Source organism: Mustela erminea, chromosome 7, assembly GCF_009829155.1.
Source record: "Mustela erminea isolate mMusErm1 chromosome 7, mMusErm1.Pri, whole genome shotgun sequence".
Classification (NCBI taxonomy): Eukaryota; Metazoa; Chordata; class Mammalia; order Carnivora; family Mustelidae; genus Mustela; species Mustela erminea.
Window position 1 is genome coordinate 56,703,389 of NC_045620.1, and position 13,680 is coordinate 56,717,068.

General features: G+C 51.6%; 1 long non-coding RNA gene across 3 annotated transcripts; it reads left to right on the forward strand.

Annotated features, from left to right (window-relative positions):
- The first annotated feature begins 6,023 nt into the window (after nucleotides 1-6,023).
- On the forward strand, nucleotides 6,024-13,449 carry LOC116595413. 3 transcript variants are annotated; one of them, XR_004287664.1, is made up of 4 exons: nucleotides 6,024-7,124; nucleotides 8,009-10,347; nucleotides 10,379-11,474; nucleotides 12,219-13,449. It is a non-coding gene; the product is annotated as an uncharacterized LOC116595413 (long non-coding RNA). The 3 variants fall into 3 exon arrangements; XR_004287666.1 differs by having other exon boundaries at nucleotides 6,027-7,124; nucleotides 8,009-8,030; nucleotides 11,270-11,474; XR_004287665.1 differs by lacking the exon at nucleotides 8,009-10,347 and having other exon boundaries at nucleotides 6,030-7,124; nucleotides 11,270-11,474.
- The last annotated feature ends 231 nt before the right edge of the window (nucleotides 13,450-13,680 follow it).

Below are 13,680 nucleotides of genomic sequence, written 5' to 3' on the forward strand. Positions count from 1 at the left end.
CTCCAGCCACAAAAAGCATCTGAAGTCTTGGTGGTTGCCGCAAGCTCTTGCATAATACTAGATTCACACTCATTTTTAATATAAAGGAGTATTTTGAAATTATCTATCTGTTAAATCACTTGACTTGTCCCCGAAAGAATCAGACAGTAAATGGGTGCTCCAGGAAGACACACTGTGCTCGTCTGTGACTTGGTTTCTGGAACCCAGACCCATCACCTGTACCATTCAGTAGCCGCAAATCGAACAAATATAGCCACCTGACGGGCTTTCTGCTATAAAAACAAAGTCCGGAGACCACGATGTCAGGATGGGGGTGTCCGTAGAGAGGAAGGAGACATGCACCTTCTTCCCCATGACTTCCCCTTGCTTCACCACTCCCGCTCTGTTCTGCTCTCCAAAAGCCTCCCTTGAAATGTCAGGGCCCAAATGTGGGAACAACTTGCCTCTGATCATTTCTCTTAGCCTCACCTAGATGGGTCATTTGTTTTTCAAGAAGACCCAGGGGGGAAAATGAGAGAACAAATAGGAAATTAAGGCTAAGAAGCACAAAATGCTGGGTCTCTTGCTTTTTCCTCATGCTCTCACCTGAGATGACCACACTTCACCTCACAGGGCTGGCGGGGCTTGGCAGCCACTGTACCCTTATGGGACCTGGTCTCCTGGACATCCAGACGAGAAGGAACTGGGTCAGAGCCCAAATGTGACTGAAGATGTGTCGTGTTATGTGTGTGTGTTGTCTGTGCTTTGTGTGTTTTGTGTCTTTTGTGTGTGTGTGTGTGTGTGTGTGTATACAGTGTGTATGATACGGGCACACAAATTTGGGGACACAGTGCAGTGAATCTTGAAATCAAACAGAGCTCAAGTTCGATCTTTGTCACCCACCTAGACCCCTCCCACTCAGTCATGCCACCTGAGGGGTCTATTTTTTATCCGGAGATGGTGAGGAGGGGTGACTGGCAGATTCAAGAATCTCAACTCTCAGACGAGATGCCAACGCTTGAATACAAGATCTGTCTCAGCCCTGGATTCTATCAAGTGCAAATAGTACTAGGTCCACGTTAATAAACCCAATACTCACACAAGAATTCTAACTGTTGAATAGTAAGAGTGCAGCCTTATTACAAAAACACAATGCAGCATAAAAGTCCCAAGCCGCCACTGAGAATATGGAGGGGGTTGAGAATAGTTGCATTTAGATATTTCATTCCAGTCTGTACTATGGAATAGGCAAGGACACAATATTTATATAACAATATCGACAGTTCTTAGGCTTTCCTTTTATCACAGTCAAGAAAAAAAAATGGCAGAGAGGAAAAAGAATCCACTTAGTTGGAAACAACTTATCCTTATTTCCAGACCAAATCCTACAATTGAATTCAGTCTCTTAAATTTGGGTAAATTGTATGATTTTGTTTCCACTCTGACCTTTGGAATCTGGCTGATTAAGGCTCAGTCTGCAAGGGCAGCTGGTCTGTCCTTCGACCAAACCGACCCACGAGAAACCAGGCAACCAGCTAGGAATCATCTAGTATCTGGTTAATCTTTACTGCTTCCAAGTGCCCAGATTGTTCAACTGCCTGCATTCAGGTGTGTGAAGCTTTTCCTTCTCATCTTTGTCCTGCCACAGGAGGACATGAAGGACGGTCTTCAGGGGAAAGGGTCACTCTACAACTTAGAAGATATTCATTGGCAGCGACTGAGCCCTGAGGCGGTGGCCTCCCAGCCAAGCCACACACGGAGGGCACGCACCAGCTTGCCTCTGATTCTACGTCTCTCTCCTCGGACTGAATGGGACCGTGGGAATTTGGGTGGCCTTAGCACACACTATCATCAGCGGAAAGCCTCATTGCAGACTGTAAAAGGAAGACACCGAAATTAACCACTGTGTTCCACTATCTGTGGTCTCTGGGTTTATGGGGAGGACATTTTGCAGGGTAACTGTGTGTTAAGGATACACTTTGGCTATCTCCCCTGGCAGGGTCAGTTGGAGGGAGAGCTAATCACTCAGTAAACAGAGAAGAGAGATGCTTATACTTAATAAGCCATTGCAAATGGAAAAAGCAAGCTCCTAGTCGATGTGATTCTCTCTAGAAACAAATGGCTTGGATCCAAACACTACAAAGCCTTTCAGAATGCTGAGGGGTCTCCTGGTCCCAGGGCCCTCAGGACGTAATCCTTCTGCCTCGTCTCTTTCACATGGAAGTAGCTTTAACAGGGGAAGAGGAAATGATTGTGCGTGCATGCGTTTGTCACAGCCGTGATTTTTTTTTCTTTTGTCTTAAGTTACGGGAGCTCCTGATGTGCAGCATATCCTTCCCTCTAGGGAACAGACGCGGCAATTAAAGGGGAGGGCCAGACGGAGCCTCCGCAGCACCCTTCCCCAAGGGGCTGCCCCGCCCCCTCCCCCGCCCCACCCAACCCAGGAGAGCTGCAGCACAGTGGAGCTGTGGCTGTTCAGCAAGTGGCAAAGTTGGCCTGTTGGCAGAAGGGAGGTCGAGGTCCCTGCCAAGGCTTGCTGCTCTGGTTTCTCTCATCTCTGGCCCGTGCCAACCCTCCTGTCAGATGGAAGGAACAGTGTGCTTCCGTGGGCCAAGGAAAGCTCTGCGACCCCGCCACCACCACCGTCCTCTCTAGGTAGCATCTTGTGCCCGTTCTAGATAGTTCCACTTAAAATGTGGGCAATAAAAACACTAACTGGGGGTACTTGGCTGGCTCAGTTGGTACAGCGGGTGACTCTTCATCTCAGGGTCCTGAGCTTAAGCCCCATGCTGGTGGGGAGGGGGGCAGTGGTGGGTAGAGTTTACTTAAAATGAAAAACAAAAAAACCCTCAAAACCACTAGCCTGTTTTCCTGGGCACTACTTTAAAAAAAAGAAGGAAGGATAATAGAGCACTTTGTAAATACACTACACATAATACTAAATAAAGCTGATATGAGGTTACTGCCAGACAGGGCCATGGAAGGAAGTGGGGGGATGCTTTGTACAAGAGAGAGCTCCCAACCAAGGAATTCTACCAGTAGAATGGCAGCCCCCCTCCCCCGCCCCGGCTTGCACATTTCCTTCTGTTCTTTCCCTAGGAAAAAGGACTTCAGAGATTTCCACCAGTCCACATGGCCAATGTCTGGGACACTAGCATCTTTTAGCTGGAAGAAATCAAAGAATCCAGGAGGAAGACAAGACCATTCACCTGCCTCTCCTCTCTACTTAAGAGAGTGTGAGTCTCTGGTCTCCTTCTGCAAACAAAGAAAGGAACAAGTTTACTAATCTGTGTCCCTTCCATGTTCCAGCTTGTGATGACAAAGTGATGCCAAAACACGGTCATCAAACAGTGTTTGTTCTGTGTACTCCTCTATTTTGGCCATTTCTAGAACTGGACTCAAAACTAAAGATCAGAGATTTGAAATGATTACCTGGATATTTCCACTCTGCCAAAAACCTCTGGCTAGGGTGCCTGGGTGGCTCAGTGGGTTAAGCCGCTGCCTTCGGCTCGGGTCATGATCTCAGGGTCCTGGGATCGAGTCCCGCATCGGGTTCTCTGCTCCGCGGGGAGCCTGCTTCCTCCTCTCTCTCTCTCTGCCTGCCTCTCTGCCTACTTGTGATCTCTCTGGGTCAAATGAATAAATAAAATCTTTAAAAAAAAAAACAAAACAAAAACCTCTGGCTAATTTGTCTGATCAGTGTTATTTCATTATGTGTGTACATTTGCACTTGAAAAGAAGTTTTAAAACCACAGTGAGATACCACTTCACACCCATCAGGATGGCTATTATTATTATTAAGAAGAAGAAGAAGAAAAAGAAGAAAAACCCAGAACATAACAAGTGGTGGTGAGGATGTGGAGAAATGGGAATTCTTGTTCACGGCTGGTGGGAATGCAAAATGGTAGGACCGCTCCCCCCAAAATTAGATGTAGACATCTCATATAACCCTGCAATTGCACTTCTAGGTATAGACCCCAAAGAAGAGAAAGTAGGATCTCAAAGAGATACTTGTACCCTCATGTTCATAGCAACATTATTCACGATAGGCAACAGGTGGACCCAGCTCAAGTGCCCATTGCTGGATGAATGAAGACCCGAAATGTGGTCTGTCCATACAACAGACTATTATTCAGCCTTAAAAGGGAAGTAAATTCTGGCCTGTGCTAGAACATGGATGAACCGGGAGGACTTGAAGCTGAGTGAAGTAAGCCAGCCATAAAAGGTCAGATACTGGATGATTCCACTTCCATGAGATACCTGGTGGAGGCAAATCCATAAAGACAGAACGTAGAACGGCTCTCTAGGGCCTGGGAGGAAGGAGGCAATGGGGGGTTTGTATTTCAAGGGTACAGAGTTTCCATTTAAATGAAAATTCTGCGGATGGATGGCGGGGATGTTTGTACCCAATGGGAATGTCCTTAGTGCTATTGAACAATACACCTGAAAATGGTTAACAGGATAACAGGATAACAAGAAAAATATTAGTCCATCTGATATAATGGTCTACCCTCATAACATACTCAAGGGAGGAACAGGCTTTCTGATCTCCATTCTATAAACCAAGGAAGGCAGGACAGGGGCTGTCACTGAGATCCACCACTTCCTCCTGGAATCTGGACTCTAGCCCAGCCCCATCTGACCGCATTGCCAGCTCCAACCATCCTGTCCAAGGCTGTCCACAGGCCCTCCCTGCCTCCGGCCCTTTGCTCCAAGGCACTAGAGACGGGGTCCCCCCACGGTTAAACCTTAGGATGTCTGACAGCTGTGGGATCTCAGGAGAGGGTGATCAGGCCTGATGGCACCTCTCCTTGTCCTCCTCCTTCCACAGAGGGTCAGAGATATCAGCCCCTCTGCTGTCCTCCCAGACTCTGGAGATCTCCCGACCTGACCGGAGGGCATGGTTCCTGCTTCTATCGCCTGTGAGTTCCTCACAGTAGCCTGGAACCTTCAGGAGAGGCCTGGATCTCCTCAAATGCCAGCCACCTCCTGGGTAGGTGGGTCCCTCCTTTCCATTCCCTTCCTTTGCCCTCTTCAGACACCCTTCCTTCCTGGACTTCACCGCTTCCCACTCTCCAGGGCAGCTCTTCAGAACCCAATCCCTCCCTCCCTGGGGACAGGAAAGCTCTCCCCAGGCCAGCACAGGATCCAACCCCCCTCAGTTGAGCCCTTCTTTTTTGTTACAATACTGTTATCCTCTCTCACCTCCTTTCTTCATCCCTCTGGAAGCTTCTTTGGCTGCTCTGCATTACGTGGCTGTTCCTTTTGGAAAACAGGTGTGCCCTCCCAGGGCTTCTTGGGACTTTCCATCACAGCCCAAAAGGAAAAAGAGAGAACTTGAAAAACACCAGGACCCTAGTAAGGCAGGTGCAAGACAATCCGTCCTCTTCTGTGGCCTGGAGGAGTCCGGAAGGGAGGCGAGGACAGGGGAGCTGGGGACAGTCCCAGGGGACAGGCAGACAGGCGGCGCAGGCATGCTTCCTTGGGAAAGTGGGCTTCGGGGTGGTGGTGGTGGGTGCTCCGGAGTTCCAAAGCATGTATGTCTGCGTGTGCTGGGGGGGGGGGGTGTGTCTAGCCCCGATGTACGAGGAGACTGGGGGAGGGGATCCTCCACGCCTGGGAGCCTCCCCCCACCCCACCCCCAGCCCAGCCTCGTGGGTCCTGACCTCCACCCAGCGCCAACTTTTTGCTGCTTCCGTTAGATGGCGCTCAAGACTTTCTAACCACTTGCGAAAGTGAGCCTGGCCCGGAACAAAAAGCACCGCGGGGTGTGAGTGTGAGTGTGAGTGTGAGTGTGAGTGTGAGTGTGAGTGTGTGTCATTGGGAGGGCGTGCGCGAGGCCGGGCACAGGCGCGGGCGTCGCCCTGGCACCACGCAGGGCCCGGTCGCGGGTCAGCCGGGCCCCGGGCGGGAGCGCGCAACCAGGAGGGCCTCCGCACGGCCGGCCGAGAACTTTCGCTTTTTCCTCGCCCAAGTGGGAAACACTTGGGTTCGCAGCCGAACCTCAGGCTGCGCTCCTCTAGAGGAGGGAGCGCCCGGCCGCAGGCCTGGGGATGCAGGCGCGGGCGGCCGGAGGAAGGCGGGTGCAGGGCAAGCGGGAGGAGAGGGCCCGCGCCGCGCGGCTGGGCGACCTGGGGCGCAGACAGCAGCTTCGGGACGCACTCACCGCCACCCTTCCCTCCGCCCGGACTGACGGCCCCAGCTCTCTTTTTAAGAGCAGGGGACAGGTGCGGGCTTTGTTGTTTTAACCGTTCAAAGGCAACTGTTTAGTGCAAGGTTTAATAAACTTAGCGCGTTCGTGCGTCTCCAACAGCCAAGGGCAAACTTTCTTGCTGGCCCCAATGCAGGTTAAGCCCGAGTGCTGCAGTCTAACAGCTTCCGTTTTAAAAAAGCCCCTGGGTACCTTAGGACGTAAGATACGATCGCTGATTTTAAAATAACCGATTAGGGATCCAGGTGGGAGCTTTGTCTCCACCACCAGGAGCATCTCTCCTTCCACGCCCTCCAAAAAAAGTGACTCGACGAGAAGGCACTCCCTTCTCCTGATCCTCTCCTTAATGTCAGTCTGAGCGGGCACCGAGGCGGAGTGGGGATAAGTCGCCCCAACCTTGAGAACACAGGAGCCAGAGACCTTCCTTTGTGCCTCCCCTCGGGTGTGAACTTTGTCGCGCGGTCCGTTCTCCTTTAAGAAAGTCGCGATCTCTGAATATAACGCCTGCGGCAGCCGGCGGGACACTGGGAAGCCCAGGAGCCCACCCGCTTGGATCCCCGCGCGTGTTGCGACCCAGGCGCGGGGCGAGCGCGTCCACACCAGCGGGCCGCGGCGAAAACCCGGGTCAGGGAGGGCGGGGGCTAAAGGGAGCAAAGGGCTGGGAGCAAAGGGGCTGGGGCCGGGGAGCCGGGCGCGGGGTGAGCGGGCTTTGCCGTTCATTTCCATAAGAAAGCTGAAATCTCTGCTGGAGGGTGGATTTCTCGCCCCTACCGCCCTCCCCCTAGACCCGGTTTTCTGCAAGAAGCGGGCTTGGGAGCTCAGAGCCCTACGTGTGCGCGCTGGTCTTTGATGGTATTGATAAAATGTGGTTTCAAATGTTGCCCCGACTGAGGCCGGTTTCCTGTCTGCGTGCGGAGTGGAAGGACCGCGCCGGGTGAGTCCAGAGCGCCGGGGAGCGGGCAGGAGGAGCAGGGAAAGAGGAGAGGGAGGGCGGCCGGGAGGCGCAGAGGAAGTTCTCCGGTGGGATTCTCAAAAGGAGAGCTGGGATGAACCAAGATCCCCAGGCCAGAAGACTGGGGGTGGGGGGCCGTGGCGGGGGGGAGCGCGTGATCTGGGAAGAAGGCTCGCGAAGCCCCCAACCCAGTCGCCTGGCTGGTGAGAAGGTCTGGCCCGTTCCGCGGTGTCCTTCTTCAAAGATCGAGGGAAACTTTTCCTCAGCGCCACAGACCCTCTTCCTGAGAAGGAATAAAGTGAACTTGCTTACGTACTTGATTCCACGGACGTTTCAGTTGTTCCTGCTTTCGCCTTGAGTCCCTTTTCGGCTTTCAGTGTGAACACCACCCATGTGTCCTCAATTTCTATAGTGTGTGTGTGTGTGTGTGTGTGTGTCTGTAATCAATTTTATATTATATATATATATATATTTTTTTTTTCATTCTCCTAGGTACTTTATGATCCCATCTGGAGAAATTAAAACCCAGATCTGTAATGTTTATTCTTAGATAGTTTACAAAAAGCAGGGGGAAAAAAATGTGTGAGACACATGTCTGCAAATATAACAAAAGTACTTTCCCTTCTGCTTGAAAAAGTTGCCTGCAAATGGCTTCCCTTTACTGGTTCTGGACCACCTGTACTTATCCCAAGAAACTAAATGGGGTCAGGAAGAAAGCGCCAATCAGATCAAGCAATTAAATACCAATTATGACTATTAGTGACTTTATTACTCATGATTGGAGTGGAGGACTTCAAACCTGCTCAAGATAATCAAACTGTTTCAAAAGTCTGCTACCTAAGTTTTTTTTTTTTTTTTTTAAACAGCACTCCACCCCCAATAAAGGAGGTAAGAGGATAGAAGATAGAGGGGATCTTTTCAAAAAGTACTCCAATAGGTTTCCTATAGTCGATGCTGAATTTCTTTCTTTCAACAAAGTTTATTGCCATTTCTGATAAATGACAGGGTCCACTTTTCTGGCGGGCATCTAGTTCGGCAGTGTGTGGCTGCTGATGGGGGTTCCAAAGTCTGAATGCAGAATTGGGGTGGGGAGGGTGTTTTCTCCCACCAGCAACTCTGGGACTGCTTAAGCCCTAGAGGATTTTTAAGGAGCAAGTGTTATAAACCTTCAGATGGGGTAAAACTTACTGGGATGGTTGGGAGGTAAAGAAGTGAGGGATGGTGAACTCAGGGAACAAAGGAGACATAAGGAACTTGGCTTAGGGTTTAAGTTTCCTTTTTTGCTCCTGGGTTGACATGGTTTGGGCCTGTCAAAAGCTGAGTGACTGTTTGAAACATAAAGGTTCCTGAGAGGAGTTTCTTGGGTTTAAAGGCTGCTGTGGTTGGGTCTCTTTATTAATGGATTGTGGTGAGGATTCCATGGTAAGAAGAGAGGATGGAGCAGCCTGCAGGGCCACCAGGAAGCAGGTGGGCAAAGCAGCCAGACCATTTCCGTGTGCGTCGCCTCCCCTCATTGCCCTTGGATTCAACCCCCTCCTATGGGCCTGTCAGGACACTGGGTGAGTTGGGACCCTGAATTTCGGGTCTATCTGCTTTGGGCCATCTCCCCAGCACCTTTGTTCATGGGTGGAAGACCACAGCAGCATCACACATCTTGTTCTGATGTATTTACCGGGCTGGTCTGGAAATGCCCAGGCTGCAGGGTGGAAACCCGAGCTGCTTACGACAAGCAAACTCCCCTGAGAAGCCTGTAAAAGTTTGGACAGTTTCAGAGTGCTGGGTGGCCCCTTCTGTTGATGTGAAGCACACGGTCATCTCCTCCCAGTTCTAGCTTGTTAGAGTTAATTGCCCTTCAGTGAGAGCATCTCACACCTCAGCCAATACCTCCGAGGAGGACTCCTCTATAGGTGACAGGAGAGCGTGGAACCATCTAGGACACCAGGAAGGTCCCCAAACCTCACCCGAATGAAATGGGCCTGGGATGGTCTCCTTTCCTTTGAGGTACATGTCTCTTCTGCCAGGCTCTGGCCATGACCTACAGAAGACCCTTGAGTCCAGAGACTCAAACTACGCTCACTTCCTTGAGTGCTCAGGCAGCCAACCCCAGAAGCAGATCTTCACAGGACAGCCTCATAGGTCCATAGCAAATTTGCTGCTGACCCTGAGAATGCCGCGAAAGAGGGGGCCAGAGCTGGCATGAAGCACCCCTTACCCTTAGCCATTTGGGCCCTGCCTACCACTGACCCTGGCAGGGAGGGGAGAGGGGCAGGGCTTGGGAACAGGGCTAAGAAAAACCATTGTTCCCGGCCTTGGGTCAGCTGCAGACAAGCCTGAGAGAACAACTCCTAGGAGGAGGAGTGAGGGTGGAGGGTGGAGCTGGCCCTCTGGTTCTCTCTGGCTGTAGCACCACGAGTTCTAGAGCTCTGTGCTAGAGAAAGAGAGAGAGAGAGAGAGAGAGAGAAAGGCTGGCGGTACTTGCTTTCTCAGGAAACCTGGTTGGGGAGTCTGGTCAGAGTTGGAGGCAGTTGTTCAAGGTGTCAGGTAGGCCGGGAGAAGGAGTTCCATCTGTTCCCTGCACCCCAGTAAATACAGAGAGATTCTGTTCCTTCAAAAGAAATGTTAGAGCTTTAGACTTTTCCCAGCCAGAAACCCACCTAGTTTCCTCAAGGTTGCTTGTTAGCTATATCCCATCCTGCCTCTTTTCCCCTTTCTTTGTGGCCTCCGGTTGCATTTTAGGGGGCTTTATATAATGCTGCTCGTGTCAGCAAGCTTCCCTGTCTCCAGCCGCACCCCATCTCCCTGTATGGAATTGTAGTCGGAAACCAAACGCGCACACACACAAATTCTCGTTAAAATTTTCTGCTATTCTTCCTGACTGGAAGAGTTGACAAGACATAGACATTAAGTTGCATAAAATACAGTGGACTGATCAGCCAGAATGCATCTCATTTGCACTTGTACGGAGTTGGGGTAGGAGCTGGTGTCACTCACGGCCTCCAGTCCTCTCTGCCGTGCTGGGCTGCCTGGCTGGAATTTTCTAGCAGGCCCCACTGTGGAGGCCATTTGTGAGGTTGGAGCCTTCCCCCCCAGCCCAGGCCATTCAAGGTGGGGGTGGGGGGTGGAATTGGGGAGGGCAGAGGCCTCTGGAGGCCTGGCCCGAGGGCTTGGGCCAGCTTGGGGAGACCTTCCTCTCTGGGACGCTCAGGTAGCTGAGAGGCCCTGCTGGGTGGGCTCAGACAGCTGGATGCCCCAGGTCTGCAGTGATTCCAAGGGGCTCCCTCTGGCTTGAATGAAAGGGGACACCATGAAGGAGAGGAATGGTCACTGAGCACATTTTCTACCCACTTCTACCCATCTCCCTAAGTTTTGTTCTCATTCCCTGCTTTGTCCCCAGTGGAGGGGTCCCTGGGCCTGATAGTTTCCTTTACCTCCTCCTCCTCCTGACCTCAGACAGAGCCTGAGGGCTTCTCTCTTTTCTCCTGTCTCCCTGAGCTCCACTCCTGGGCTCCAGAGTTCCAGAAAAAAAAAATGCCTTTCTCATCAGCTCCCAGAGGCACCTGGCATCTGCTCAGAGAGCCTCAGGATCCCAGCGGGGGCACTAGAGGAAGTTTGGGGTTTTTATGCTGTTCCCCCTCACCACTCACAATCACCTTCCAGCTTTGGTGTCCACTTTTCCTGCCCCAGATGCTGAGGCTTCAGATTCCTATCTACCAATTCGTACCCAGCACTTGGGTGCTGGGTAACTGCCAGGGTATATTGGAGGCTGGAGTCCTGGAGGCCTTAGTGGTAGAAGGTCCAGAGGAAATGGGGTCTTCTGGGAGCCTCAGTGGGGGTGGTGGGAGGGCCTGAGTGCCCCAGCTTAGCCTCCGTGAGCACCCCCAAAAGCGTGTCCCAGGTGCTTCTTTTCCACCGTGTCCTGCTTGCTTTCCTTGCAAAGGTCATGGGACTCGGACTTCTGCCAATCCTAGGAGCTCCCCTTTTCTCCAGTGCTTTTCTTGCCCAGCAGGGAGGCTTCTGGACTGCTTCTGGGCCTCCACTGCCAATCCTGGACTTCGGCCTGTGACCTTCCCGGAGGGGTGGGGAGCCAAGGGCCAGGGATGTTGCCCAACAAGACCACCGCCTCACAGGGCCGCTGGACCACAGACGAGGGCCTTCGGACCCAGGCGCAGCCAGCCACCCACCCGTGCCCGCGGTGGCCTGCAGCAGCGCAGGGCCCAGGGCTGTGGAGCTGGGCAGCCAGCCCTGCACCATTGACAGCCGGGGCACGTCTGCAGCGCCCCAGGGAACAATCAATGGACTCTATGTCCCGGGAGCTGGGGACACGCCTGTAAGGTGTGTGATAATTTAAAGATCCTTGGTACTACTTTTGCATGAATCCTTTGTTACAGCTTTGTCAGTTCGCATGCCTGCAGCAGCTCCCCCTCCCGGGTCCTCCCCCCACCCCCGCATCTTGTTCCCCCTGGCCGAAGGGACTTGGCACTGGGGATCTGCCCAGACCCACTCCCCAGCTCCACAGCCCCTCCTGCAAAACCGCTTGTCCCTTAGTTGTGATCCGCCACCCCCCCCCCCCATCGTGCTTGGGGCAGATGAACACAGTTCAACCGCCTTTGCCTTGGGAGGCTCTTCTGGAAGAACAGGCTTTCTGAACCTCGGAGGGCTGCAGGGGTGGACTCCTGCTGCTGGTGAATGAGTGGCTCACCTGCCTCAGCATCCGGGGGACTGCAATGGGCACAGCAGGGTGCATGGGGGAAGGGGGAACCTGCTCTCCCAGAGTAAGGGTTGGAGGATTCCTTCAGAAAGAGCAAGGGTGAGGATAACACAGAGCTCAGAACTGATGGCCTCTACTAGCCAGGCATCAGGGCCACCAAATCCCAGCATCCTTGGGTCTGATTGCCCTCCCCTCCAAACCCCAAATCAGGCATGACTCCTCTTCTGGCCAAAGCACAGCTCTAGCTAGGGTGTTTAAAGAATGCTTGGTCACAGAGAATGTGTAGGAAAATTTACATGCTTCATCCTATATGGCTATACATTTCCCATAGATTTCCTATATAATTTGTCTTCATCCCTCTTGTCCAGGCCTTTCTGCCTGCACAGTCATTGGGAGAAAAATCAAATGTAAGCTCCTCTCCCTGCAGAAGGTTCTGTATGTTATGTAATGCTCACATGGGGTTCCTCAGGTTACCATTTTGCTGCAAATCAGCCGCCACACGGTTTTCTGGCCCTGAGATGGGGGTGAGATCGTCAGGGTGATGCTAATGTGGGTGGGGGCCTTCATTCCCTGGAGACTTTTACTCCCCTCCTTGAAGCCCAGGAACAAGGCCCAGGAACAAAGTGGGTAAGTAACTGATCTGCCTTTTGGTCTCTCCCCTCCCTTTTACCCCTTCACTTGCAGGTCCTCCTCTTTGATAAATAGAGGAAAGCCTGTGGGATTGAGGTACCTATGTAAATAGTGATGACCTCGGTGCCCCTTCTCATTGAAAAGCAGAAAGTCCATTGCAGGTGCTGGCTGCTCAGTGGCCCCACTTCCACTCGCCCAGACTTCACTGGACCCAAGACCCCTTACTTTGCCTCCTTCCCTTGTTGAAAACATCCAGGACAACTATTAAATAGTTCTCAGAAGAGTTAAAGATATGTCTCGGGGTCAAAACATTTTTAAAGCCCTGGATGAATCTTCAAGGAATACAATCAGTAGGACGGCCTGAGCAAGTTTGAAAGACTGCCCCCCACCACCTCACCGCCCTCCAAAATGCTCGTTAAAAATACTTTGTTATTGTGTTCCTTAATGGGTTTTTCCACATTGTAACCTACAGATTATCAAGACCAAGCTACTAAAACATTAATTTCCCTTTTGTTAGTTTCTGGGTGATACTACACTTTCTGATTAGACTTACTGAATTTATTTTTAAAAACTTGGCTGGGAGAGTTTTCAACCTTGGAAGTGTGAGTGAAACATAGATGCTCTCCCTCCCAGATTCCTACGGGGGTTGGGGGAGTGGGACAAACCCTGACTCACACCTCCAAGTTGGCCTGTCTCAACCTGGGCAGAGCGAGGGTAGCAGGTTTTGTCACCTTTTGTGACAGTGCTGGAACAGAGTGAGCTCTTTGAAATGAATATCTATTCTATTTCAGTGTGCAGTGTTCTGGCCGACTAAATGGGCTTGCCTTCTGCGGAGAGGCAGTCCTGGAGGACATAACTCAGGAGCCATCTCCCAGGAAGCTCTTCATCAGAACATCCCTTGTCCTTCTGTATTTGTTTTTTTTTTTTGCTTTTGTATTAAAAAGCTGTTTTGGGGGCCGCCTGGGTGGCTCAGTGGGTTAACCCTTTGCCTTTGGCTTAGGTCAAGATCTCAGGGTCCTGGGATCGAACCCCGCATCGGGCTCTCTGCTCAGCAGGGAATCTGCTTCCCTCATTCTCTACCTGCCTCTCTGCCTACTTGTGATCTCTATCAAATAAATAAAAAAATTTTCAAAAAAAGGTTTTTTTTTTTTTTCAAAAGCTGTTTTTTGTTTCCCTCTCAGCGCCTGTTCTGTTATTTTG